Source organism: Lichenostomus cassidix, chromosome 12, assembly GCF_008360975.1.
Source record: "Lichenostomus cassidix isolate B80296 chromosome 12, HeHo_3.0, whole genome shotgun sequence".
Classification (NCBI taxonomy): Eukaryota; Metazoa; Chordata; class Aves; order Passeriformes; family Meliphagidae; genus Lichenostomus; species Lichenostomus cassidix.
Genome location: NC_139493.1, coordinates 19,298,732 through 19,324,507, shown reverse-complemented (window position 1 = coordinate 19,324,507; position 25,776 = coordinate 19,298,732). Strand labels below are relative to the sequence as shown.

At 45.1% G+C, this 25,776-nt stretch overlaps 1 long non-coding RNA gene across 1 annotated transcript; it reads right to left on the bottom strand.

The window, feature by feature from the left end:
* Positions 1-16,751: 16,751 nt before the first annotated feature.
* On the bottom strand, positions 16,752-20,106 carry LOC146431916 (uncharacterized). The gene is made up of 3 exons (XR_014854648.1): positions 19,641-20,106; positions 19,012-19,108; positions 16,752-16,936 (listed from the first exon to the last, which is right to left on the bottom strand). It is a non-coding gene; the product is annotated as an uncharacterized LOC146431916 (long non-coding RNA).
* Between the last annotated feature and the right edge of the window lie 5,670 nt (positions 20,107-25,776).

Genomic DNA, 25,776 nt, shown 5'->3' with positions numbered 1-25,776 from the left:
CCCCCTGCATTTCTGTCCCTTCAGTAGAAGCTGTTTCCAGCCTGGCTGTCAGACCAGCCCTGAAGCTCTGTCCCTGGGGCAGGCAGCACTGAGACACACAGCTGGGATGTTTTCACACTGCAGAGCTCCTCCATCTTCTTAGGCATTTGGTTATGGGAAGAATAGACCCTGTTTGATGCCCACCAGAGCTGTGGGCACAACAACTCTGCCCAAGCCTGCAGGGAAGAATGGCAGGAGCATGACAGTGTCCCACCAAGCCCACCCATCCAGCCTGAAGCCAAACAGCTCCGCAGCACCAACCTGCCCCTGGCCCAGGTCTTGTGGATGGCTGCAAACAGCTGATGGAGGCATCAGAGCATCTATGGCCTGGCTGTCAGCTTTGCCTTTCCCAACAACCAAGGAACGGAGTAGAATCTACTGCTACACTCAGAGGTGGTAGCTCCCTACAGTGCTTGATCACCTTCCTCCTCCTCTTCCCCACAGCAAACTCAGCCAGGCCCAATCAATGACACTAAAAATGCAATATTTTGAAGAAACTTTGGAGCTGGCCCGGGCTCTCAACTCCCATGAACAGGCAAGACTGAAGTTTGCACAGACAAAACATGTATAAAATTAGGGAAAAGTAGCAGAGTAAGAATTTCCATTTCTGAAATGTGGTATGCTGTCTCCAGCATGGCCAATGCTTGGGAAAGTGTGACTGTCTTATTGTGTGATGCTGCCGTGTATGTGGGAAGGGGATTTCCAGCAGATTGCTGCTGGACACCCTCAGGGATGGACCAACTATACAAAATTATTGTGTAACTTTAGCCAGAGAGAAAAATGCTATTTACTTTGTAATCAACCCTCCAAAAATGTTCCTACACAGCCTTGAATTTCATCTGGAGGAAAAATTAAAGCATAGAAAGACCAGAGGACTCTGATTTCTGTCTATCTCTGTTGAGATGCAGTGTGAGCACTGCTGGTCTGAAAGTGGTGTTACAGTCCCCTTAAATTGTCTAGTGACAGCCCATCAGTGCCACTTGCTGGCCCCCACTGTGGCAGGAGCAGAGGAGGTGGTGATGCATCATCTGGGCTTTGCACTGAGATTATGACTGAGCTGAGTGTGAGCCCACATCTACCAGCTCAACACCCTGAGCTGTGTGTTTGAGGAAGACCAGGAGAGACCACAGGGGTCAGGACTGTGATAAAGCTAAAACAGGAATTACAGGAGACTCACAAAATCACTCCAGCAGATTTTCCTTTTAAAGCCATGATGGCCTAAGCAAGGTTAAGTCTGTAGGTAGGGTTAAATTCTCTTGTAAGACCAATTGATGCACATGGGAAACACTTTAGCAGCTTTCAGGCAGCCAAATCCTTCCTCAGATTGAAGAGGGGGTGCAATCTGCACCCCTGGCTCTGTTAGATCTTCAGCATGAAGTTTCCTCTCCTCAAAACACCCACTGACTGTTACCACCAACACAACCTCCACAGATAGAGGCAGCAGGAGATCCTGACAAACAGACCCATTGAAGACAAAAATTAAAAATTCTTCTGGCCCCGTGCACAGCCACATTTCCATACACAGAACTGAGTGTATAGCAATAGGGGGGCTTCAGGAGGAAACCTGAAGGAAACATGACCACAGACTTGAGGTTTGTTGGAGCACCTTTAGGTGGGGAGAGGTGTGGGGAAGTCATGTGCAGGGTCTCAGTCTTGTGTCTGGCAGCTGAAGATTGAGCTGAAGGAGAGCACAGTGGCACTGCCAGGGTGGGTAGCTCTGACACAGGGACCACACTCTGCCCTGCTCTGCCAATGACCTGACATACCATATGACAAACCAATTCATCCCTCTACACATAAGTGTAAAATAGCAGGAACAGATGCAACACAGCTCCAGATGGCCTTACTGGAGAGGACAGAAGCTCTTCAGCAGAGCAAAACTACATTTGAGTAACCTGCCAGCTCAGCTCTGCTGCACCCCACCAGAGCACCACTCACCTGGATAAACCCAGAAGACCTAAACCTAACCCAAAAGCTGGGGTCCTGTGCTGGTGGCCTGTCCTCAGGCAGTGCTTTCACTCAGTCCAAGTTAAAATATGGTTCAGAAACAGATTGATTTTTTTAATGACATAACATTGGTTAAAATATTTTGCTTTGACTTCAAGTGACACTGAAGAACTAATACATGCAGGATTTAATGAAGTGAGGCTAAATGGAAATATCCATCATTTCTGAATGAAAGAAAACCAACAACATTGTCTTGGGACTGAAAGGATAAGGCAGGTCATGCGAATCCACACAAAGACAGGGCAGCCATCCTCATGGGTGGGATAAGCACATACCCACTCAGGGACTACCTTTGGAAAGCAAAACTAACTCTTTGGAAGTCTGACTTCAGGAGAAAAGCTTGGACTTGAATTAAGCCTTATTTTTGCGTCTCCAGTGCTCCAGAAGCTCTGAGCTCTGCACTGTGCACCAGAGGGGAGAGGGTAGCATTACCTTCTTTCAAGGGACAGGGAGGGAACCAGAGCACAGAGAAACCCCTGTACATGGGGTGGTTAATCCTTGACCCACTTAGAAACAACTTATTTTCCAAATAAAAGCCCCAAAGAAGAGGAAACAAACCAGGAGAGAGACGATGGGCCATTTCAGAATTTCAGAGCTAAGACACTAAAAAAGTCTCTAGTGTTTCCTAACTGCAGACCAGTGGGAACCACACCTCCCGTGTCCTCTACCCCTTTCTTCTGCCCCTGTAAATTGTAGGAACTCTTTTGCCACATCTCTTCTGTGACTCTCCTGTCCACATGGCTCTAGCCCCAACTTTAAAGTGGTGCTACTCTGGCTGAATATCCAGGGAGCAGAGCAGACTCAGACTGAAATATTTGTTTGCATGTCCTCATCCAACCACAGTTTTTCAGAATTTGGGAAGATGTCACAAAGCAACAGAAAACAATGCTTCCTTGGCCACAGTCAGACCACTCCACAGCATGCCTTTCATTGCAGTGTATGGTTGAGAAACATAAGAAATGCACAGTTCACACAAGAAAAGCTTTCAGCAGATGTTGGTGCTTTAAAATACCAGAGAGTCACAACACATTTCATAAAAGAGAAAAATGGCACAATATATAGACTAGCTCAATCCAAAGAAATCAATTACAATGTATGTCTACTCTGAGCCCATGGAGAAAAGCTCATACCATTCTGGAGATTTCTGATCACCAGGACTTGTAAAGATTTGCTGGGACCTGCACAGTTGAACTTGTAACAGAGAAAAGTTAAAAAAACAGCTAACAGAACAAGATTCCTGCAGTGTGAGAATTACCCACTCCAACAGTTTAGGAGGGAAACACCATCTCCTTTTCTTTACCATCAGCCAATTTTTCTGCAGGTGTTTGGTCACATTCACTCTGTGCTATACCCATTCAGTGCCCTGGGAGGAAGTAAGGTTATACATGTGAAACAGAGTAAAGCATAATTCTTCAAGCCAGGAGCAAGTGTGCCTGACAGTGACGTGCCATTAATTTAATGTACTGGCAAGGCAAGAGCACTTATAAGCAGCATTTGATAAGATATTCTTTCAGATTCTGACATTTTACTGCTAGTGTCTGAGAAATTTACCCAAAGCTAACATCAAAAGGCTCTTCAAGAGAAATAGAAGGAAAATTATCTTTATCTTGGAACCTGACTTGAAACTCTTCCTGGTCCTCAAACTTTTTCAGCACTAGTAATCAGTAGAAATCAGCACCCTGATGCCAGCAAAGTCACCTCAGTGATGAGCCTTCAGGTGGCAGAGGCTGTCAAGACAGCCAGGGTGAGCCCTCCCTCTACCCCATAGCTCTAGAAACAGCCCTCCTGCCAGGGCTGGTTACCTTTACTATGGTCACATGTAAAACTTCCAAGAAACCCAAACCAAGCATGTCAAACATACTTTATCTTGGACTGATTTCCTAATATGCAGTAGTGGCTCAAATCTGACATCCATAGCGGTGTGCATTGAGCTGGCAGAGTGGCATTTTTCCCCAGTCACCCCTGCTGGCATCTCCCATTTCCTCCAGGCCATCCCAGTTCCTCTCACAGGGTCCTCAGTATCTGAACATTTTGAGAGTGGCGAAGTAGAAGATGCAACTGAAACAAGTTTCTTCTTACTGTTTTCTTTTTTGAAACTGTTTAGTATTGACCTTGAAAGTTTTCAAAGACCAGAAGGATCTCTAGTTCTTTCTGTGGTAGATGAACTGACTAATGCAGACTGTCAAAATCCACTTTAGGTTTGCTACAGCAAATTACATGCAGGTTGTAAACAAAACAAATATCCAAGATAAGAGTGACCGCCAACAGGCTGCATCCCGTGAAGCCACCCTCCGAGTCATGATTGCCATTATGATTCTGAAACATGCTCCTAATTTAGAAAGGAAAAAGTATTGAAAAGCCATTTCAGCAGAACCTTGCCAACATTTAAGGTTGCCAACCGGGACCCAGAGCCCATGGGCTCTTACTGTGTGGGCTCTTTTCACATGTTTTTCTTTTGCACCCACATCCAGCTCTGCTCCATCATCAGGATCCTCTCTGGGTGCAGAGATCTGTCAGCACTGCACCCAGCCTTGCTGGATATAGCAGTGGGTAAGATACAGGAGAGACTCCAGTCTCTCTTCTGGGATATCCAGAAGGGAGACAGAGAGGAAGAAGAAAGCAAGGAAGGGGATGTCTGAGGTTCACAATGTGATCTGGGCCTAAATGCCCTGCAAAGCTGTACGTAAAATCACAGGACCATCGTTCAGGTTGGAAGAGCCCTCTGAGATCATCAAGTCCAAGCAGTTCCCCAGCACTGCCATGCCCACCACTAAATCATGTCCCCAGGTACCACATCCACAAGTTTTTTTGAACATTACCAGCGATGGTGACTCGACCACTTCCCTGGGCAGTCTGTTCCAGTGCTTTATAACACTTTCCATGCAAAAAAACTGCTCTACGCTGAAAACTGGAGTGGCTTTTCACAAACCAGCAAAACCTTAAAATTCTGGCCCCCACTGGTGCAAGGAACAAATTGGTGTCCCAGCGCAGGAATTTGACTTACCGACTGCAAATTCAGAGCTATACAGGGCTTTTCAGAGCAAAGGAGGAACTAAAGATTAAAGCATCTCCCCAGGGCATCGACTGAGCAACTGGAGAGGGACTGACAGCAAACAGAAGGCAGCAAAGGGCCCCTCTTTGCTGACATTAGACCATTTCTTCTCTAGACCCAGTTGGGATCTGAGCACAGGGCACGGGCAAAAGGAGACCACAGCAGCAGCAGCCCCCAAGAACTGCCTAGGATAAGGAAGGGCAGGAGTCATCCATGGGGAGGGAGAAGGGATGAAATGAGAGGGGCTGCAGGATACACATCCAGCCCCAGGCAGGGTGGCAGTGACAAGTTTAAGCCCTCATTTAAGGTTGCGTGGACTTTTTTTTATTTAAAAATCATTGCCCTGTCAGCACAAGACTTGCCAGGCTTTTCACCTGAAATAAATTGTATCTTCTGTCATTCCTTTACTCATATTTAGTTTGCATACCTCCCAAATGCTGAATTTTACCTGCCCATCTTCTACTGCCAGGAGCTTTTCCTTTTGTGGAAATATTTCTGTTCAGAGCAATGTGGTGGCTCATATTTGTATGGCCAGCTTAAAGTTAACAGTTCTTGCATTTGCTTTCAAGATGAGAACCTATCCATCTCCTGGTGCTGGATCCTGTAGGATCAGAAGGAGCTGCTGCAGCTGCCGTCAGAATCTTTGCCAACACCCACATTGCCCATGCCACAGAGCCCCCCAAAAATGCTGTGTGTGTTCCCTGACAGCCCAGCAGGCACGGTCCTGGGTGTTTCTAAGGTCTGGGGCTCGCTCCCATACCCACAACATCAGTTCTGTGTGGTTTTCATGTGTACCAGCTATGTGGGATCCTCTTCTGTCTTTTCTAAACTATCAATTTGTAAAGGTATCACTCTGGGTCTGAATATTATTGCCTAGATTCCAGCTCCAAGTTCTTCTCCCCTGTAACACACTCCATTACCCACCCAAAATGAGTGGATTGTGTTTTCATCCCTGAAGTGAGGTATGATTTCCATCTGCGATTTCTGCATTTCACTGCATGGGAAGTCTCATCTCCCAAGCTCATGCTTTGCTGTCTGCCGTTACCTGCTGCCTTCCACCCACTCACTGAACTACCGGAAAATTGCCAGAAACATCAGCCCCTCAAAACCACTCAAATCATAAACAAGACTACCTCTGTCTCATCTCTAGTGCTCACAAACACAGAGGGAAGCACTGTTTAAGTCTCCCACAGTTCCCTGCTCTGCAGCAGGATCACAAATCCCAGCAGCACTTTACACCACCTTGTTAACTGAGGCTGTTGCTTTGTCTCATCCACTCCAAGTCCTCACATACAACTCACACACACAAGTCTGTTCTAACCAGCGCCTGAATTTTTGTGAGTAGCCTGCTGTAAGCCCAGCCAGGTGACACTCAAGACAAAGGAGGGACTGTCACTGCTGATGAGAGGTTTCCAGTTCAGCCCACACAGGCAGAGACCTGCCATCGATGAGTGTGGGTCATTGGCAAGCTGGAAGGCACAGCAAGGTCCCATTTGACAAAGGAGTGCATAAACCCTTATAATTACTTGTCACAGAACATTGTTTTCCTCTGGTGAATGGCTTAAATAAAAATGTTTGCACTGAGGCCAGGAATGCAGGGTGTGAGCCCAAGTAACATCCTGCGATGGTAATAAATACCTACTATATAAATAAACTACCAGAATGGCTGTTTCCCCAGATGTCACAAAGTTACCCTGTACCCAAGCTGCTCTTTGATGCTGCCTGCTATCCCAGCCTCAAGCTCACAGCACCTCTCGCACAGAAAACTAGTCTTCTGTTAATATAAACTAATTGGGACAGAAACTAAAGTACTGTTATTGAATATGCAGTTATTGCTATTGTGTTGCTTCTTTTAAAATGCAGGTGATCCAAAGCAACAAGTAAAACTGCATTTTAACTGCTGTGGGAAAACGGGTGACTGTCACCGAGTATTGGCAGACCAGCTCTCTCCTCCAGCCAGAAGCAAGGCCTCATATTAAAGGCTTTGCAAATTGGGTAAGGTGTGGAGCTAATAAAAACTTGAACCGGCCTGGAAACCTGATGATTACATCTTGGAAAGCTGAAGGCCATGTGAGCTGGTGAGTTCTGACTTCTGCCGTGATGGGTCCCTAACAACATGTGAAAGTTATCATCTCATGAGGCAAACATCCCTGTTGTTGGGCAACGCAGATGCACAGCCAGCCAAGTTCTTAACAAAACCAGCTCATGAGCCCCACAGGGATTATTTGGACATCTCACCCTGCACAAATATACCCAGTTCACACAAAATCATCTCAGTTCAAAGTTAAAAATCACTCCTAATGTTACCTGCTCTGGAAAATCCAACATTGATGTCACATTTTCTTTTTTTCCACCACAGCTGAAACTACAGCATTAGGGCTGGATCCATGCAATAGGCATCCACACACTTCCTTGCTGAATTTATGGATGCTGCTGTGCAGGAAAGAAACAGGGCTGTAATACTATGCAGCCCTGGTTAGTTCATGCTTAAAGGCCAACCCATGATTACCTTGGACATGGCTCCCGTTACTACTGAAGGGAATAGCTGACCCTATAAAACAGACAGCAGAAACCCCCCTTTCACAGCTGTCTCCAGTTTTTCTCCTGAAATTTGGCTGGGTGTTTACTTTGAGATTCAGAACACAGATGTAAACTGTTTAGGGATATTCCTAGATCCCTGTTTCTTGTTTAAAATGCCAGAGAGAATGAAAAATGTGGCCCATTAGTATTATAACCATCAGAAAGGAAAAAAAAAAAGAAAAAACACCCCTGCAATGAGGGTCTGATCTGCAATAGCCCAGTCTGTTTCCCCAGCACTTCTGGGGAAGTGCTGAAGAGGTTTTCAGGCAGCAGTGGGCAGATCACTGGTGCACACAGGTCCCACGCCGGCGGTCTCCAGTGTAAGCCATGTGGAGAAAAGAAAGGGTCATAGAAGAAATTGTGTTTGTTTAATATTGGTTTTTGTTGTCCTTAAGGTGAGATCTGAAAATTGGCATTACCAAAGCACTGTGGTAGCTGCTCGTCAGGACAGACCCACTTCCTTGTGTCACCTCCAGGCTCCCCTGGAGCAGTCTCACATGTTCCAGTGTCCTTGCACAGGGGTGAGGAAAATGCTGGAGTCACAGCTGACCTTGTGCAAACACTGTCCTCACAGAAGGAAGTGGCATCTCATTTTACCCGATTTTATCCCACAGAGGAGAGGTGACTGTGTGGTTGCTAAAGGCCCTCCTAGCAAGAGGGGACCCCGCACCCCAGCACCTCTGGAGCAGCCATGTGGGGTCTGGGCTCCCCGGGACAGACCTGGGGAGCCAGGGTGCCCTCGAGGAGAGCCTTGGCTCAGGGTAGGAGGGCAGGAACCATTCATGAGGGGAGAAGCCACGTCAGGAGGGAAGGCTTTTTGCCCAGAGCTTGTGAGCCTCTCAGCACGGGGCAGCTCCAGACATGGAGAAAGGGACTAGCCAGGGCACAGCCTCCCAAGTTGAAGCAATTGTATTTCCAGCACCCACTATATAAAATAACAGCAGTGGGAGAGCATGGCCTGCTTGGGGCAGGGGGCCGGGGCCGCCTCCAATGCATGTGGCCACCTCATTTTCTTCTTTGGAAACACCTTTGGAGCAGCACGGTGGTTTCCATTCCTCACGGTTTCCACACAAAAAGGAGCCCTTTCTCCCGTTTCTCCTCGCTGGTGTCCGCCCGAGGCAGAGGGGCGGCAGAGCCCTCCCTCTGCGAGGGGAGTCCAGGCTGGTGCTGCTCAGCCCTCAGGGAGCATGCGGCGCCTCCGGGCTGAGGGAGCAGCGAAAGGTTAAAATGCCACAGGTCTGTGAGGAAAACAGTGTCAGAAACAGCCCACTGACACCCAGGAGAGAGGAAGGGGAGGAAGGTGTTTTATGGTTTTGTTTCTGACCATCTCTATTTTAATCAGCAATAAATTAAACTGATTTTCCCCCAAATTGCAATGCTAATGCTTCAGTGACAAATGAGCACCACTCACAGAGAAAGTGGAGAAGATAATGAGTATTTCCCTGTTCAGCATTATCTACATAAAGTAGCAGAAAACGGAGTTGGGAATTACTACCACAAGCAGAAAGCCTGGTGACATTTGTGATGAGAGTGTCTGCAGCTCCTCACGGTCCCAGACTATGCCATCCCAGGGCCAGCACCCTACATCCCACCCCGATGGGATGCCCTCAAGGTGTGGGGAAATCCCTTCTCTACCTTACAAAGGCGCTCTGATGTTTAATCAGTGCTTGGGAACAGCTCAGAGATCCTCCCCAGCCAAGGAAAATCACATTTCCACCCCCTGCACCCAGGAACTGGGTTGCAGTAAGAAGTGTTCCAGCGGAACTTCAGCAGTCTCCACATGAAGCTCAGAAGGGCTACATTTAACCTTGCTGTTAAATTAAGATTTTTTTTGTTTTAATGAGACTTATCTGTGTGCAAAGCACTTTGCAGAAAGCATGTGTGGGTTTGAGGAGTGGGAGAGAGCTGTGAACAGATTCGAGTCCTTCAGCAATTACCAACAGTCTGCTCGAGATGTAAATTCATCCTTTTAGCACTGAGATCTTTAGAACATGTGGAGACCTGAGCTGATATTGGCTTTTTTTCATTTTGTGGAGACTTTTATCTTCAAATAATAAACCAACACTTTGTCTTCTGCAAGGCACTGAAGAGGGAGCAAAAATATCCTTTATCACCTGCATTCTGGTTATGTGACATAAACACAGCATTTTATAAAAAGCATCTTGATATAATAATAGTTTAAAGTTTGTTTTCCAAACAAAACTGTTGTTCGCTAAGAGTAATGTAAATTTGCAGTTTTCCTTTACACTTCACAGACGACAAGAGAAAAAGATTTTAGGATCTCCCCAAAGGAGAGATTTAATTGTAAAACAAAGCACTAAGTATGACATTTAGCTGAGGCTGTAAAGGCTACAGTAATTAAAAAAGACTAAAACATATGGTGCACTTCATGAGACTGGTTAATATGAGCTCCCAAACTGAACCTTTTTGGTGCATGAGGAGAAACAGGAAAATGCAGCTATTCTCCTCTATCTTAAACCATAAAAAAAGCCTTTGCTATAGTCCTCGTGAAGCAGGAATGACACTCCCATCTTAATTCACTTAATCTGGAAGAGAAGGATTTCCTTTCACCTGCTAAGCAAGATATGAGCAACTGTTGTGATCTATTAATGCATTTATGACATGATATGAGGGAAGGAAATTGTCATTAGTGGCTTCTAATAGCCTGTCAGCTGATGCCAGCACAGGATAGTGCCACACTTTGCTGCAGAAGTGTCTGATAAGCAACACTTGCATCACACTTCGAGCACCCTCCCTAATCCCAAGCCCTGGATCATATTTCAGTGATTGCAGGAGCACTATGGACCACAGGGAACCCTTTGCAGCAGGCCCTCAACAGGCATCAAGCTGGAGATGTTGCAATGTGGTCAAATCCCAGAACAGCAGAGATAGAAACAAAACAAACCCAAACCACAACAACAACTTGTGTAATCAGATAATACAGAGAAGCTGAAAGCCAAGTCCCTAGCTGGTGTTAACTACCACGACTCTTCCTACACTCAATTTCTCCATTTAGGGTTCAGTTACCATTATTTCTTAGCTTTAAAGCTCTACCTTCCCACTTCAACATGCAGAAAGTCTATAAACTCAGGGCTACCAGCCTGAAACTGTGAAAATCTCTGCTTGGTTGAAACCCACAAATGTCTTTTCCAAACATTTGCATCTTTTGCTGCTGTGGGAGCATACAGTTTGGACGGGTGTAGAGTCTGTTTCTGACAGTGTGTCCATACCTGCTGGCTAGTTCAGCCCTCCAGCTGAGAGAGCACTAGCAGTTGAACTCAATCTGATGAGTATTCACAGCTTTTTGGCTTTCAGGAAGATCGTCCAAAAGGAAGCCAAGGAGAAGGGTGTGTCTTTTCTTTCTGTTCCCTGAAAGCGTGGTCAGAAAAAAAATATCAGCAAAAGGCAAAAATACATATATATGACAAGTAAAGCAGATAAGAAAACACATCTGACTGCCCTTGAGCCAAACATTATTTAGTACCATCAGCTTGCTCCTATAACCCAGATGTGATATATTGTAGAATCACAGAATGTTTTAGGTTGGAAGAGACTTTAAAACCTGTCTATTGGCCTAAAATTCACAATTCAGTCACTTAGCTCTTCATCCCAAACACCCGCACCCATGAGCCTGTGCTATCATAACCATGGCTGGTGTAACGACAGCCTCTCCACAGGCAGAGTGGCTGGTCCACCCCACACAAATTCAGCTGGGAGTACCATAGATTCAAAGTGGCACATTCAAAGGGAAGGAGAGGAATTTTGGCACATTTTCGTAGGAGGGAGGCCTGAAGCTTGTAGCCCTCTGCCAGCAGTATGTATAAGACATAATTTGCCCAATTAAATTATGTCACTGGTGGAGAAAGGTGGGCTGATCTGTCAGACCTGCAAAGCAATAAATGTCAGTTCCAGCAGCAATAGAGAGCAAGTGCATAGCAACGAGTAGCCCAAACCTTTAGCAAAGGAAGAATTCTTCCTGAGATACACCTTTGCTGAAAAATAATAGCAAGCTCATTAATACTGGTGGTTTGTTTCTCTTTTCTCTCTTCTTCTGTACAAGTAACATGGAAACAGAAGAAAGAGGATAATTTTTCTGGTATTGAAGTGCTTTCTGACTGCAACTATTTCTGGATTCCCCAAACCCAACATTTGCAGCTTGATCTCAGGAGAAAAATGTGTGGTTTGCATTTTTAGGGAAAAAAAACCCGCTCAGATTAATTTGTGCAGATTTGCATATAAATTACTTTCAGGCTCAGCATCCATCACGATGGCAAGTCTGGTTTGTGACTCCCAACTGTCTGTGGTCTCCAGTAATCACAGCAGCCTCTAGGTATTCTCTCAAGTTGGGTTTTCTTCATTTGTGTCTGAGCTCAAAGGCAAAATAGTTCTCTTCTACCAGACGCCTTATTTAGATGTGATTTACATAAGGGAAAAAAGCGTGAGAAATATCAATATTTGCATTTTAAACATGATTTCAGGATGTCTGTCGTGGTTCATTCAACTGCTTTTTGGCTCTTTGATACATTTAGTTCACTTTTATTTGACTGCACAAGCATATGGGTCTCATTAGCTTAATGACGCGCTTATTTTATCCTTCATCCTTGCTGGCACTTTTTAGCTGTGGGACAGGGGATCTGTTAGGTGAACTGTGTTGATATTCAGATTTATCCATATCATAGCTGGCCTGATTGGCAGCTCATTGATCCCAAGGAAATTTTACGTGATGATCATCTTTGTTTTCCTATTTTCAGGTAAGGTGTGGTACCTTCCTGCCAAACAGAGGCTTTGGAGAGGGAAGGCCCTCAAGGACAGCTGGAAGTGTTTCCTGAAGGTGACTCAGGACTCATATCCTCAAGGTATTCATGTTCTGAGTGGGTTGTCTCAGGTCCAATGCTGCACCTAGAAACCAAGTGCAAATATCCCTCCTGCTAGATGAGATCACATGTCCTGCTCTGCTCGAGCAACAAGGCAAAACACCAGAGGGGAGGGAGAAGCACCCTCCACAGGTGCTGGGAGTCCCCATTAACACAGGCATCTTGGGGGCTGCTCACTACCCCAGGTGACACTGGGGTGTCACAGATGCTTCCCCTACAGTTACTGTGTAGGTCCCATGACCACTCCTAGCTTTGGTTTAAGCTTCATGACAGTTTTCCTTAGAAGTCTCTGCAGGTTCCCTAATCCCCTGGGTGACTTCCACAGGATCTTGCCTCTAATAGTGACAGGATAGCAGATATTTACCTCTTCTCTTCCCTGAAGGAAAGGAGCTATAGATACATAAAATCATTAAATGACTAAGCCAACTCCTGGGACACATTAAAAAACTGTGTGCTTAGATATGTTCAACAGCCTCGGAGCCTGCAGAGAGAAGGTGGGAAAAGAAGTGCTGCTTGGAAAAGCTTCTGAGGAAACAAGGCAGCTGTCTTTGCCAAGGAAGTTCTGCCACAGCCATTTAACACTCCAGGCTGAGCCCATAAGCCCAGGAAATATGTGGGTAATTCACCACTTACCAAGTCATAGAGTTATAAAGTATCCTGAACTGGATGGGACACACAAAGAATGTCAAGCCCAATTCCTGGCACTGCACAGAACCCCCAAGATTCCCACCACATGCCTGAGAGCCTTGTCCAAACTCTCCTTGAACTCCGGCAGGCGTGGCAGCCTTGGTGTTGTGCTGATCCTTGCAGTTCACAACCACAGACCTGCGTGATATTTGCAGGAACACTCCGAGTGTATCTCATTTTTCACTCTAATCCAACTGATAAAAACACTAAAGCAGCTTTGACCTTCCATATAAATTGTTTACTTTACTGCTTCCATCGCTGTTTGTACTTCTCTTCTCACTTCTCCTCCAGCCTGGGCGCTGATGGATCTGAAGGCAGGACTGCACGCTCCCTTCCAGCACCTTCCTGCACTGCCCAGTGCGCTGTCCCTCGCAGCTGCTTGATGCTTGGCTGTGCCTGCTGTCACAGATTTCTTCTTCTTCTTCATAGCAAATCCCTGTGGGGTAACAACTTGGAAGCATTAACACCCACCTGACATGCCAGAGATGAGAAAATTGTTGAAAACTACAGCAACTGAATTTCCTGGCTCATCAAGTGGGCCGAAGAGCCTTCCCCCCCTTTGGATTTCACACTGAAGTCTCGCACTTTATCTTTCTGTAGTTCCATTGCTGCTGACAGGCTTTAAATGTGCAGCAGGTTGTAGTGATGGAGAGCTGGTTCAAAAGCTCCCACGAATCCCCTGCCACTGGGGCTTTCTGGCAAGGGCACTGGAAAGATGGACTGTTTGGCTCACCTGCCGTCATTGTGCCTCCCAGAGCACTCCTCAGAGCTCCCCTTAGCAAATTCCATCTGCTAAACCACCAAAATTATCTTCTGATTTAAAGTCTACTTTGTACATGATACACAAGAGCATCATTTCCGTAAAGAACAACTTTGCAGCATAGAGAGAAATAACACATGAGAAGGATTAAATAGAAAATTGGTTGTGTTTCGAGAAATCAGTGACATGACAAAGAGCCAGCAGCTCCCAACGGCAGAGATATTGTTTCCTTTCAAATTTCTGCATATAGTCAGCAGGGATATTTATAATAAGTAATTTCACTACAATATATTTTTAAAAAATTAAAAAAGCAGTCTCCACACTAAAGTCTTCTGTATGCAAGGGCAAGTGAAGATGATAAGTTTTTACGGCAAAATTCACTCTGCTGCAGAAGGAATGCCCCTGGGGCCAGGGATTACATCGCTTATTCAACCTGTCCTGCTCCTCACTCCCTCCTGCTTCTGCATCTTCCACACAAGAGACTCCACCAGTGCTCAGGGTGCTCGAGTTTGCAGGAGTTTGCAGTCCCATGGGAACTGGGGAATGCTCAGAGACCTATTTCCCTTTAGCTCAGGAAGACAATGCAGAATTTTGAGCATTTCCTCACAGGGATGGCTGGGTTTGCATACATCACTGGTTCCATCCTAAGCAGATTCCAAAGGCAGAAGCACTTTGCTTTTCCATGGGGCCCTGTGGGAAGACAGGCAGCTCCTGGCAGGCCACGTGTGCTGCAGACCTCCAGCCTCCGGGGCATAGCAGGTCATCTTTAGCTGATTTCCCCTCATTGCATACATAGCCCTTGACATTTTTGTTGCTTCCCATGTCCATCTAGGGCTGTAATTAAATTGGTGTCTACTTACAAAGCATCTAAAAATAGAGAAAGCCATGAAATATTACACAGTTCTGGCAGTGGGGACCCATGCTGAGTTCAGAGCAGCCTCTCCCTGGGATCCCTTCTGTCATTTACCAATTCCACACTCCATCTTAATAGACAACTTTAAATGCAGGGGATAGCATCACCCATCCAGAAAAATAACTTAATAAAGCAGTTGGTTGCTGACACGCTCCCAACTTTTCTCAGCTCTGAAGTGTTATGCACAACTATCAGCTTTGCAGGAGCTGGGACACAAGCAGTAAAACAGTGGGTAGCATCATTATGGACCAACACAGAGAGGAGAGGAAATGAGGCTCACTTCACATTCTGTTTGTGCTTCTGGCATGGCAGTAACAAACGCAGTGAAAGTGCCAGGGCAGTTCTAAGCCTGAAAAAGAGGAGAATGTCTCGGGAATGGCAGAAACTAAAAGCCAGAGGTAATGACTCTGCAGTCCCAATGCCATCAGTGCTACGACTGCCATCTCTTCAAGCTCAGGCCTGCAGACAAAGTTAGCAGTGGTTTTATTATAGATGGAATGCCAAAAAGAGCATTAAATTGGTCTGCTGTGACAACAGAGGATTCTGCCTGGGAGTAAAGCAATGAGAGCACTAACAATGAGATACTGCAGTTGGGGGCTGGTAAAGCATGTCCATGTACAGCCTGCAGTGTGAAACAGGAAGCCATCTGAGCACAGACAATCTCCCCTGCACCAACAGTCCCATGTGGGCTTCCTCCCTACTCTCCTGCAGTGGAGCTACTTGGCCAAGGGTGTGTTTGGCATCATAGTTTAACCTGAGCAAGCTGTTCTGTATCTCTTTAACGGACTACAGCCCAATATTAGGAAATGTTCCCTTAATATTTGGAGAATTAATGACGCATGAGTAATGCAGCACCCTGATCCAAGAAATGTTCCAGTATACTCTCTTATTATCAAGTTTTTCCAAACGCCTAATTTCACAAATACCCATAGAATATTGGAAGTGACTGGTGCCCATCTGAGGAAGCAGTGCCTGTGATTTGAGCAGCTGGCACCAGCCCAGTCCCTGCCAGAATCACCCAGAGCATGAGAGAGAGGATCCTCAGCAGGCATCTGTAACACACACACTCACTCATGGGGACTTCTGAAACTCACTCAAACAAGTTATTTGGACTAATTTAGAATTTACAAAGAAGCTTTTCCCAGAAAGCTGTCCACAGGCACACTGACACCATCTCTGCAGCAGCATCTCCAGGCACCAGCTGACTGTGCTGTACAGCCCTGCCTGCAGTGCCTGGGAATGTCCAGCCCTGCTTGCTTCTGCTCTGTCAAACCACAGGATTCCTTTTAACTCAAACCCTCCTCCTAACTGGAATTTCTAGGACTTGAAGTGGTTTTGGAACTCAAAAGATCATATGGGGTTACTTGATGAATTGCATGTTTTGTCCTGCTTCTGCTGATTTTTGGTGAGATGACACTCATCAGTTTGCCTCACTCACAGTGTGTGTCAGCTAGGCTGTACCCTCACCAAGGTGTCAATGGGGTTGTGTTCCAATAAAAAGCTGGATGTTTCTTACCAGAAGGATAGCAGCAGGTACTTGAATTTTAGGCTCTGATGTGCTTTCTTGCTGCATTAACCAGTAAAAAGAGTCATTACTTGGCAGGAGTCACCACACAGACAGTCAATGACTGAACACTCCTTAGTTTATCTGCACTTCCTTTTCCCTTCACAACCATTACTGTGGTGTCAATAATTACGGACATTCTGTGCTGAGGACACCAGCAGTGGCTGTATGAATTTGTATGAGTATTTCCAAAATAATGGATAAATTTGGGCCTTTTCAAAAGTATCTGTGATGTTCTAAGAAGTTTTTCATGCAATACTTACTTACAACTGAGCTACCTGGCACTGCCCAGCCATGGTGGTGGAAGACACAAAGACAGGGCTGCACAGCTCCTGATTCCACAAGGCCCATTGTGCACAGACCTTTTGGTTCAGCTCCAAACTCCTGTTAGTGACTACTTTTTCCAAGTGCAGTTCCAGTTGGACCCTGGGAAGCTGGCCTGGTAGGGTTTCGTAATGCCCTGGAAATCCATAGGAAATGATAAAATGATTATGAATGCTCAGTTCACAGGGGTTTTTTTGTTGGTTTTTTGGTTTTGGTTTTTTTTTTTTTTAATTTATTGCTAAGACTACAGACACAAGTCTGGGATCTGAAAGGCAAACTGGATTCCTTCCTGGACATATCCTAGCTGTAAAGATCTGTAGAAAAACCTCCCTCGGCCATTCTGCCTAATGAAAACCATCCCAAGTTCTGTCTCCTGAAGCTCTTGGGGCTGAATTGTTGAGAGGGAGGAAAGGACAGGGGTAGGGCAGGGTAACCTGCATGGGCTGGAATTGTACCTTCACTGAATGTGCACTTTCAGAAACTAGGAGGGCTTTAAATAAACCTAAATAATTTTAATACATGGGGGTTTTTTTCAGCAATGAAAACCAGAAAATATTTCACATGAAAATTCAGGTGATTATTAGAATTGCAACATCACTGTTAGATTATCCACAGTTATTTAGACGGACTGGATTAAAGGCAAAACCTTTGACAGAGCAAAACCAAAGGCTTTGTTTGTTTCTCTCATTTCCCTGCTTTAGCCCCAGTCTCACTTTCCAGCCTTTTCACCACTCCTCAAGGATTTTATCTCAGAGACTGATCTGAATTTTTGGTTTTTTTTCTAATTCTACCCAAATTCCTATAGTAAGTCTGTCAGACATTTATAACCCTGAGCCTCAGCCCTCCCTTCTCAACCCTGTCTAGGCATTTAATGTATAAAATCCTCTTTCAAGGCCTTGCTGCTTAACAAAGGTAAATGCTGTGGCTCTGCTACCACCCACCCTACTCCAACTGCCAGGCTGTCAGAGCAGTAAATACGCAAATATTTTGCTTGGCAGTCCTGTCTGCAGTAAGAACATTGTTTTGCAAACTGAATTTAATGCCCAGAAAAATGAGTTCCTGTTTATCATGCAATACACAGGATACAGGAATGTATGCTCAGATTTCTGTACCTGTTATGGAAAGAAAATTGCTATAAAACCCCATAAAAATATATATTTAAAAAATCGATATGTGAGTTGGAGGCATTGCTCCTGTAAGATGAGAGACAGGCTGTTAGCTGCAGTTTGAATATATACATGTGAAAATCACACCTCATTTTATTCATAACTAAGGAGATGAGATTATCTGAATAGATCCCTGAAGTGCAAAACAAAATTACCCTATTTTACTGTAAGACAAAGATGACAAGTCAGTAAACAGTTGGATTTTAAATAGCTGTGCCAGAAAAATGCTGAAGTTGCTGTTGTACTCTTAACAGACAGACACAACCATGTCAACATTTCTCGTAAATCCTTATGTGGTGTGAAAAATAAGTGTGGTTTATCCTGCTCCTGGAGACCTACAGAAAAAATTGCTCCATCTCTATCCCAGAGCAGCTCACCATGCTGTTGTGCAATGGAAAGACATTCCAGCACAGTGTAAACTTGGGACTGGATTTCAAAAATGCTGGTTTTTCCTTCATGGTTAATGCTGCTGTTATGCAGAAAAGAGCACTGTTTTCTGGTATCAAAGCCTTGTTGGCTTCACAGCCCAAAGGCCTTTGCACAGGAAAATGTGGTGCAGTATTTTTTATATCATAAACTCCCCCAGCCCTTTGTACCGTTCACTTGGGGGTGAGGAGAAATTCCTTGCAGTCTTGTTAAGCAGGACCTTACTGTGAGGACTTGGATGATCATGTATGTAAACCTTGGGGAGCCAGAGGTGCCCCTTTCACAGCCCTCCACATCTGTCCCCAGTGTCCTGCTCCTGCCACGCTGGGCAGCTCCTGCTGGCAGTGAGGCTCAAGCACACAATCCTCATCTCACCCCCACTGCTGTGAGGGTATTTTGTGCCTCACTGCAAACACCAGTGGGTTTTCACACGAGGCAGCAGTGGCCTTCTTGTCCATCCTTTGGTGTAACCAGTCACAAAACGTCCAAAGACCAATTTAGAGTTGAAGGCAGTTTAGCAAACAGAGTAACAACTCACAAAAACAAACAAATAAATAAACCCCAGCACTTTTTCACTCGTTCATAAGGTGTCTGACTTGTACTTGACTGGAATACTCACGGCTTCAATTAAGTCCAGGCTTGCCAGGTCTAGTTCTCATTTCCAAGGAACCTGCTCTCTGCAAGATCTCAGAAATCAGGCTGCTGCTTGGAGCTAACTGAAGAGGAGAGGTTGTTGTAAGGCAAAGAACAAGCTGTGGCAGTGGGTTCAATGATCCCATTCCCAGAGCTGCTCCTGCCATCCCACGAGAGCACTGTGGCATGTGCTGTGCTCCTCACCCTGACATTTCCACACCCAGCTGAGCAGTGCTGTTCTGGGACCCCTTCCAGCTCCCAGGAGAGTTAAGACTCTCCCCAAAACAAGCCCTCTCTTCCCCCTCTGTGCCTCTCAGCTCATTCCCCCTCCAGCATCACACACGAATTCCCCACACCCTCACTGGCTACAGGCAGGGAGCACATGCCTTTGATCTCCTGTTCCTGCTTCCAGGCTCCAGTTCTATGGAGGGTGCTGGGTCCTCATTAAAACCTGCAGCCTCTTGGGCTTCACTTTTGCACCTTTTTTTCCTCATTGCTCAGCTCCTTAGAGAAATTCTGTACGGCAAACTCATCAAAACAAGCTCTTTTTAAACACCTTTTGGGCACTCAGGGTATTCAGCCTTATGTCTCCCTGCAAATCCTGGGCACAGTCACCTTCCTATCTTTTTCTTGCTGTAGGTTGACTGCATGGTGTCCATCCTTGCTAGCTGGACTCCCATCGTGGGCAGCACTGGGACACAGCCACCACTGTCACCTCTGGCAGCTGAGGCAGCCCTAGAAATTATGAGTCTCCTTATGCAGCCAGAGGAAATGTTCTGTGGCCACAGCTGATTTAATCTATCTCGTCTGAGAGTCTTTGAGCTTGGCTTTGCTTGTTTCTCCATGTGGTGTGTGGAGGAGAGTGTCTGGGAGAGTGAGTTGGTTTCAGAGAAGTGTCACCATACAGCTGGTTCTGGAGCCACAGAACATTCTGGAGGCAGGAGGAAGCTGAGGCTCTGCATACAGCATGCTCTGAAATTCTCCTTTATCACACTCACATTCCCCACTAACAGCAGAGGCATTTCTGACACAGCAGTTGCCAACTGGCAGGCACACACAGAGATCAAAGGCTTTCCTGTGGTCCATGGCTCTCCAGCGGATCGCTCTCCGCAGGTCAGGCCAGAGCTTTGTGCTGTGAATTGTGTGACCCCTGTGAACCTGCTGAATCAGGACCAAAGAAATGTTTGTCCCATCCTTGCATCTGTAAAGCCTACAAAGAGCAAAGCTATTTTTCATTAATTGCTAACTATTCCTCTTGGCAAGCCAGTTTGCCTCCCACTTTTATTCACTTTGGAAAAAACCTATCAAGAGCCCTTTTAATCCAGCACTACAATGGGCTGATAGTATATCCCTAGTTTGTCTTCCAAATTCCCATACTAGCTATCAAATGTTGGCTTGTAACAACTAATCCCGCATTTTATCTGTTGAAATCTGAGATGATGACGTTTTCAAAGATGTCATTTAAGCAACACTTGGTGGTCTGTCAGAGCAACCCCGTGCCTCCAAGAGAGAGCTGCCAGCCCGGCTGTAAGCAGCAGCACTCAGAGCCCTCCTTCACTTCCTGCAAGAGCAGGCTGGCTCTGAGGTGACAGCATGGAATGGCCAGGGGGACAGGATTTGGGAAGCTGGCTGTGCTTAGCCATGGTTGCACCTGGCACTTCCCAGGTCACTCAGTTCTGGGGCACCCAGATATCATGGACTGCTCCTGCCCTGAGGCTGCTGCAGCTCCTGCCTCACCAGCTGCAAACTCCCATAGCTTCCAACCTGTTTCCCACCAGATGGGATGGATGGAAACCCCATCTGAGACATGCTGGGACTGAGTTTCAATGGGAGCCCAATCTGGGATTCACATATTTCTTTACAGTTTCAAAATTTAAAAGTTTTGGGCATTTTTTTGTATTTTCCTGTCAATAAATAAATACAAAAAAAAATTTGCTAATTGCTCTAAACCAGAATGTAGAGCTCTGCAGCCTCCACAGCATAGAAAGTGCTGATTTCTAACTGGTTTTTGTCACAGCCTGGTATGTCCATCTATGAAGATGTTGCGGATACAAAATAATTTACACTTCCTTTTTCCTTAATGTCATGCTAATTTGCCTTTTTACTTTACATAATTAATTTCTTCTCACTGGTATTTACAAATTCTAAATATTTCTTCCTTTTTAGTTGTCCTTTAAATACCCAGTTTGCCTTCAGTGAGAGTGGGAAGCAGCACAGTCATTGCCTTGTTGCTTGGGAAACTCATTTAAGAGTTATCATCATCACATGAACATGTCAGCAAGGTCCTCTGTCAGGCACTGCCCAAAAATAACTGAGGATTGCAGCAGACCCACAGCACATGTCTGAAATTCACTATCCACTTCTTCTTAGGTGTGAAGGTGACACCAAGTCCACAGGGCAAGTAATCACAGAATCCCAGAATGGTTTGGGTGGGAAGGAACTTCAAAGCCATGGGCAGGAATACCTTCCACTGTCCCAGGTTGCTCCAAGCCCTGTCCATCTTGGCCTTGAACACTTCCAGGGATCCAGGGTTAGCCACAGCTTCTCTGGGCAGCCTGTGCCAGGGCCTCCACACCCTCACCGATGGACTCAATCCCAGGAGAGGAGGAAGGCAGGAGTGATGCTCAGCAGGTCCAGACTGTAGTATCATTTCCTAAGCAGTCCGCAGCACAGTCTAGCTCATGATATCTTGCAGGTGATTTTCCACACCCTCTTTCACAAGACTAAAATCACAGCATGTAAAATGATCTTGATAGTGCTGAAGCTATGCCTCCTAAGCCTCCCCAGGCCTTAGAAAGTGTGGGTTGTGTGATTCCACTGCATTCCACAGAGCTCAAGGGTTTTGTTTTAACTGATTTCTTTTTATTTCTGAATGTCTTCCACTTTCCAGAGTAATTTCAGGTACTCACAGTAAAGATGGCTGGGGGATTGGTTTTTCTCCCTCACTCAAGTTACCTTTGGATTACAGAGTCCTTCAGGTGGTGGCCACCTTCAAAACTGACTGACAGAACCTCCCTTCTCCCAGCAATTGGGATTTAGGTTTTGATTCTGATTTGGTAAATTTGGGAGAAACATTCCTATTTTAACTTATAAAAACCTTAGCAGACAAAAAAAATTAATGAATAATTGCACATCCTGAGCCCCCCCATTAAGCACCCAGTAAATGTGGCTTCCCCAAGGTGAGAGCTTGGCAAAGCCAATTCTCAGCCCCTTCTGGGTAGATGGCTGCTCTTTTCCCTGGTTTGTCAATTCCAGTTAAGGTCTTCAAAAAAGCAGTGACCCGGGATAAACTTGCAATTAGAAATGTCTGTTTATGAAATGTTATTTGATATTCCTGAGACACAGACTCAGAATAACGTCTCTTTTAAACACCCATTGATTTTATCACTGACTTGTAATATTGGCCTAGCAATAGAATTTATGTCTCATATGTGATATTATATCAGGGTCCATTAGTAAGAGGAAAACCACTCTATATTTTTGAAGACTGTTGTAAATAGAATTTCCTCAATATGTTCACAGAATGATTGAAGCAATTCAAATTGGAAATAACAAGATCCCATATAGAGCATAATTACACAGAGAACATAATAGAAATTCAATGCAAAACCAGCATTACGACATATGCCCATACCAGCACAACAGTTTGTAAGAGCACACTGTGTACATGTGTACCAGTTAACCTGCAAATCTCTGGGGAGAAAAAGGCATAGGATGGTATTTTATCACTAACCACCACCTTTGGGCAATATTCCATGTTCCTGTAACCTAGGAAATGAGTAAGATGTAAGAGAAAAATCTTGATAATAAAGTTATCTATATTCTTTTGAGTTAGTAGTTCAAGAAATGCCTTCAGGAGCTCAACTTCAATTCTGTGAGACAATGCTGGAAGTTCATGCAGCCAACACTCCATGGAGCCCCAAGTGGTGTTAGACATCCCAATACAGCAATTACCAGGCAAGAGTGGTTTTGGCCTTTCTGTTTTATTCTTTTTCCTTTTTTCCTTTCTGTTTTTCCACTCATAGGCATGGGATCTTGTGCTCTTCAGACCCTCTTGGCTGACCTACACCTGGCCCCAGGGCACACAGGAGCTGCACCATCAGTCAACCCCTTCTGACTGTAGCTGAAGCCCACGATGTGCTCCAGCAGTGCAGGCAGGAGCATGGAGCTGCTTTGGCAAGGAAGCATGGGGGAATCTACTTATCTATTTATATCAGCAACCAGCTCTTCTGCAGCTTCTGATGAGCCTGACCAAGAGTGTGGGAGGCGAGGTTGGCTTCAAGCACACCCAGCCAAACAGGAGGTGCCAGCAGGAGGATGTTTCACTAGATGCCACTCTTGCTGCATTGTTCACCCTGATGATTAAAAGAGGGGTTTACCTGTAGGCTGTTTTGGGTGCTGGGGTCCTTGGAGCTACCGGGGAGCTGCTGCAGCAACAAAATATCAATGCATATGGATAAACCTCGGGGATGAATCATGGAATCATGGAATGCTTTGGGTGGGAAGGGACCTTAAAGCTCATCTCATTTCACCCCTGCCATGAGCAGGGACACCTCCCACTAGACCAGGTTGCTCCAAGCCCTATCCAACACTTTCAGGGATGATGCTCAACTCCTCTCTGCTTCTGCTAACTAGGGTGTAAGACAAGGTTTGTTCTTCAATGGGACTGTTACTTCTTTTCCATGATCTCCAACCAAGCTAAACTAATTAAACTGAATTTAGAGTATAGTAGAGGCATATGGGTTTGGGTTGTTTAATGGATGGTATTTTAACATTTTTCTTCTTCACCTACCTCCACCATTGCATTGCAGTGCTAGGGAGGCTCAGCACTCACAGTGCTGTGTCACGCCAGATCAGAGCTTCCACCCACCCTTCACTCTTTATCCACCTTTGAAGTGGTTGAGATGGTGCATCTCTCCCCAGAACAAAGGCATTCTCATCCCCTGACACACTGCACTGCCAAGGAATTTCGTCTCCCAGACAGACTGCAAAGGGAAGAATCACCACAGTCTACATGCAATTTATGGTTTCATTAATTCCTGCCACCAACCACATTAATGTGCATTTATCAGCAAGGAATGCATGATCAATTAGTCACAGGAATAAAAATGAGGGAGTAAACCCTTAAAATGAAAATGGGATTATTCCTGCTTAAACATCAAAATTATCCCAGCTCCTCTTTAGATGATTAGGTGGAGAATTTATAGGAGATAATCTTAAATGCTCAAAGGTTTCCCTCTTAATTGTAGGAAAAATGGTAGTGGGTGCTTTGATGGCTATTATGAAACTGCTGCCAGTGTGAGACATTCTCCCAAGATTTAAGGAATGAGCATGAATTGCATTCAACTTTACTGCCAAATACTCATTAATCTGTGCAGTTATCAGGGGGGAATTTCAATGTAAAAGGATGATGAAGTCCAGCTCTGGGACAAGCAGAGACAGCAGCACCAGCCCTCTTGCATCTCGTAATGGCCCGAGTTTCCACATTCTTCCCTCAGAAAAGGCTGTGCTCAGGTTCTGCTGCACTTGAAGGCACTTCAGCATGGCCCCATAGAGCCAAGTGCTTATTTTAGACCCCTCAGCACATGCAAATCACGATGTCAGCCCCCTCTGTGTCCCAGGGCCTCGGCAGAGCTGAGCTCCAGACACATAAGGTTGTTTATCCCAAAGGTTCTGGTGATTTCCGCAAATGAGGTTAAGGGCACAGCGTTTCCAGGTTAAAAGATTATATCTGTAAAAATGTTGATATGAGAGAAATATTCCCTGTGGAATTTTAAAGCATTACGGAGTCTTTCCCTGAACTATGGTTTATATTGTTTTCTTAATGGAATGAGCTGGCTTAATGAATAGAAATAGTCAGGAATAATGCATTCAGTGATTGATGGCGGGGAAGTATCCCAAATAATTTATTTATAGTCTATGACACTGATATATTAATGAAAGAATTTATTAATAAGAAATATGCTCAACAATGATGGTGAAAATCAATCAAACACATTATTAGCAATTATTACTCTGCCATTTCTAATTGAGAGCTAAAATGTCCTTTAGCTATAGTTTCTATAGAAAGTGCAAAGCGAATTATTCAGGTAACAGCACCAGAAATAGTTCACATTTCAGAGGCAAAGGACACATAAAACAATATCAATTAAACCCATTCTGGATAAAAATTGCAATATTTGCCTCGGGGTTTCTGCTACTTTCTAGTTATTTTGCATTATTAGTTTGGAGTAATGCTTACACAGAATACCAACAGGATTTTGACAGCAAATTAATGTAGAGACTCCCCCCAGAGATCTTAGATGTTGCTAAGCCCATTTTTCCTTACCCAGAGTTAATGAATAATCATCTCCTTGGCAATGGTTCCTGAAGTAGAGACTTGTACTTTGGTTCCTGTTAAATATAGAAAAATGAAAAGTGTCAGATAACGTCGGCATTGGGGGGATTTATCTAAAGGAACTCGGTGAGTAAATACCCTCCATGCAGTGAGTCATTGCTCCAGACTGCTTGGACCACTGGTACAGCTAACTTCAGATTTAGGAAAAGTTTTCTCTACAAGGAATGTTTATCCCTTTTCATTCTGAAGGTACTTTGATGTCTCTTCCATATCCAAAAGCAGCACTCCCTCCTTCCTCAGCCCTACAACCAACCCCTAAGTCCAGGGATTTCCTTCATTTTTCTCTCTCAAGTTGCAGGACAACTTCTTTCATAGGTGCTTTTCTGGTATTTCATCACTTAATTTACTGCCAGC